The sequence below is a fragment of the Octopus bimaculoides genome, chromosome 7 (genome assembly GCF_001194135.2).
Source record: "Octopus bimaculoides isolate UCB-OBI-ISO-001 chromosome 7, ASM119413v2, whole genome shotgun sequence".
Lineage (NCBI taxonomy): Eukaryota > Metazoa > Mollusca > Cephalopoda > Octopoda > Octopodidae > Octopus > Octopus bimaculoides.
In genome coordinates, this window is record NC_068987.1 from 44335888 (window position 1) to 44339968 (window position 4081).

General features: G+C 37.6%; 1 protein-coding gene across 5 annotated transcripts in view; it reads left to right on the forward strand.

The window, feature by feature from the left end:
- Positions 1 to 4081, forward strand: part of LOC106883351 (core histone macro-H2A.1) — a 59418-nt gene that overhangs the window by 8275 nt on the left and 47062 nt on the right. The gene's annotated exons all lie outside the window — the stretch shown is intronic.

Here is a 4081-nt window from a genome sequence, read left to right on the forward strand (position 1 = left end):
ATATATATATATATATATACGCCAGTAGATGCAAATAGAGAATAAGAGAGGAAAATAAAGTAACAGCCTCTTTCCCTCACGAACACAAACACCAAACATTGACCATAGTAACTATTTATTTGACTCTTCTGGTATCGAATTATTTTTACACTTCTTAATTAATGATGACCCATTCTCTCAACAACTTTTATTCGTTGTATCTCCCTCTTTCTGCCCCTCCATCAGTTGTCACGTACCTCCCTCCGTGTCCCTTTATGCCTTGAATATACTTATTCATTACCTACACAGACACACCCATTTATCATCTACCTCTCGCGCATAAAAACAGGCACACATACACGTATACGTACATGCATATGCGCAATCATGCATACACACACAAACCCACAAAGTACATATATATACAAATTCATTCGTCAATACATAAATAAAAGTATACACACATACGTCCGAATACTTGTACTGTGCTATGTATATTCACATGTGTACAACAATACACACAAACCTTGTGTGTGATACAGACACTTGCAAACAGAAACACACACTCACACACTTTGGAAGGAAATATAAAATGTGTACTATCTATTGACATGACATTTAACCAATCAACAACAGTCTCTTCTTTTTCCTGTACACATCTTACAACTCAGCATCATTCTTCACTTCTGAAGCAAAACAACACTGAGTTTTACTCTGACACAGAACTACTTTGACGCACAACACCACCACCACTGTTCTATGACACATGACATACCATCACTGCTTCTTTATCTGATGTATTACACTCTAACACTGTTCAATGATACCACACGTCCCCTGTCTAGTTATGCAATACTTTAATCCACTCCTGATACACACAACAAAATCTGCTTTCTCTGACATAGAAACTCCCCTTTACTGGCCTCTAATAGAATCTGTGTCTGCTCCTTGGGATGTGAAAAGATACTTTGGTTATTTGGATAACAGAAGAACCCATAGTCCTAATCATGCTTGCCAGAAGAAGTAATGGTCTTAGAGCGTCTTTGATCATAAATCTTTCTCAACCACAACTATCCCACTTTTCCTCTGACCATCTGAAAATTCCATCTCCTTTAGCTGTACCACTCTTCGGGCACTCAATATATATCAAACATCAAACTCTGTCATTGTACCATGACACTGTATGATCTGTAGGTGTGCTCTGTATAGTTTGCTGGTCTGCTGTGAGTTTTGACATGAGTTGGAAATTAAGTGATTTCAGATTCTATCTCACCACTGAACACCTTGAGTGAGTGTCTTCTACTATTGCTCCAGATCAAGTACAGATTTGTGAATAAAACTTGGTGAAAGAGGAACCATATTGCAACCCATTGCAGGGACTGTTCTTGTACTTGTTTTGTAGGTTTAATCTATAACTCAGTTTAGCTCCACTACCACTTTGTATATCTAGTCTGTTGTAAGCATTCAGTTACAATCTCTATGTATAACTTGATCCCTTTAGTCTTGGAGACCTTGAAATGGATCATGTAGATAGAGACCACTCTTCCATATTTCATTAAGCTAGTCCAAACAAAAAAGAAACTTTTATTACAATGAGAAGATTGCAGAATGTGCTTACTGAGTTCTTTGTGATCTGACTGCATCACAACAGACTCAATGAGAGAATCATGTCTGGTAAAATTAATCCAATGACATGCAGGGTTTTTTGTTTTTTTGTTTTTTTTGTCTAGGTTCAACTAAAGGATTGGGTTTTAACATTGAAAAAGTACAAAGAGCTTTGCCACCTAAATAGACATTACTTTTTTTCTTTGTTTCATGTCGTGTGTGTGAATAAATGCCTCCAAAGCTATGGGTACAGACATTATTATGTTATTAAGAAGTTCTCTTTACATTACAAACATGTGGTTTGGGGTTCAAATTCACTGCATGGCACATCAGACCTCTTTCTTCTGAAATATAGTCTTCAGTTGATCAGTGACTCATGTGTGGAATTTTGTTGATAGAAACTGTGTTGAAGCCCATCATATATGCACACATGTTTATGATTAAGTTGTACATAAATTCACATCTGCACATTTAATAAACATACATTTGGCCTTACATTCTAAATTGATCATGCAATTAAACAACTAATATCACTCTGTTGACAGGGAAGGAAAATATGTTAGCTGCTCATCCAGTGTGTTTACTTCCTCATATATAGAGAGAGAAATATTAGCTAACAATTACTATGACTAGAGTTATGAAAAATTAGCACTGTTTTTGCCATTCAAAAGGCCCTGCTGGCTGCACTGCAGTTTTGCCATGACTGTCATGTGGTAAGATGAATTAGGTTCACTGTGTAGTGCTAAGTTTTTTTTTTATCTAGTGGCTTATGGTTACATGGCTGAGCACAATACAGCACTGAGTGCATGGTGGCTTACATTCATATAAGTGTGTTATACAGGGTGTCCCAAAAGTCACTGATGGGTTTCAATTTTTAATAACTTCCATAACTGTACAAATAAAGGCATGAAATTTAGATACATTTATAAAGGACATAATGGAAATTAATATGCGCAAGTCAAATTTTGCAACACCACTACATCTCATATGAAAAATGACATTGCTTAAATGGCAGCCATTTTCGGCTTCACACACCCATGCTCTTTCCAAAACTTACACCATAACATCCTCAAGAGTTTCAGACCCCACTCCTCTGATTTCTCTATTGGTGTTCTCCTTCAGTTGCACCAGGTTATCTGGTTTGTTGACGTAAATCCTCTCTTTCAGGTATCCCCACAAGAAAAAATCCAGGTTAGTCAAGTCTGGGGAACGTGAAAGCCATTCAAAGTAGACCTCACACATAGTTCCAGCAAGATGGGGCAACTGCTCATACCACAAGAGAAACAATGCAGTTGCTACGACAGTACTTTGGAGAGAAAATAATCTCCTATTAAGGCAATGTCAACTAGCCTTCACGTTCCCCAGACTTGACTAGCCTGGATTTTTTTTTGTATGGATACCTGAAAGAGAGGGTTTACATCAACAAACCAGATAACCTGGTGCAACTGAAGGAGAACATCAATAGAGAAATCAGAGGAGTGGGGTCTGAAACTCTTGAGGGTGTTATGGTGCAAGTTTTGGAAAGAGCACAGGTGTGCATAGCCGAAAATGGCTAACATTTAAGCAATGTCATTTTTCATATGAGATGTAGTGATGTTGCAAAATTTGACTTGTGCATATTAATTTTCATTATGTCCTTTATAATGTATCAAAATTCCATTTAAGGAGGTTTTAAAAATTGAAACCCATCAGTGACTTTTGGGACACCCTGTATATATATTATCATTCTTTAATGTCCATATTCTATTTTGGCATGGGGAGAATAGTTTGACAGGATCCAGTGGGTCCAAGAACTGCAGCATGGGAACATGTGGGCATGGATGTGTGGCTTAAAAGCTTGCTTCCCAACCATGTTGTCTTAAATTCAGTCCCATTGCACAGCACTTTAGGCAAGCGTCTTCTTCTATAGTTCTATGATGACCAAAGCCTTGTGAGTGGATCTGGTAGGTGGAAACTGAAAAGAGCTCATCATTTATGTGTGTGTGTATGTTTGTAGTGTGTTTGTACTCCACCACCACTTGACAGCCAGTATTTGTTTGTTTACATTCCCATAACTTAGCATTCTACAAAAGAGACTGATGGAATAAGTACTAGGTTTTAAAAAATTAAGTACTGGGATCAATTCGTTTGACTAAACCCTTCAAGGCAATGACCAAAAATGGCTGCAATCCAATGACTGAAACAAGTAAAAGATATATGAATATATATAATTTGTTCATTCATTCTATGGTCATTTTTTTGCATGCTTTCATGGATTGAATGGATATGTTGTTGGGGCATTGTTTTACTGCCAGATGACCTTCCTACCACTAACCCTTACATGTATTTCAAGTCAGAGATCCCTTACTCCACATGTTTTAGAAGCATGAAATGATCAGACAGGAGAAGCTGAGGACAACACATGGACTGTCACATAAGCAATCACAGATGTAAACACACACTCTCTCTCTCTCTCTCTCTCTCTCTCTCTCTCTCTCTCTCTCTCTCTCTCTCTCTC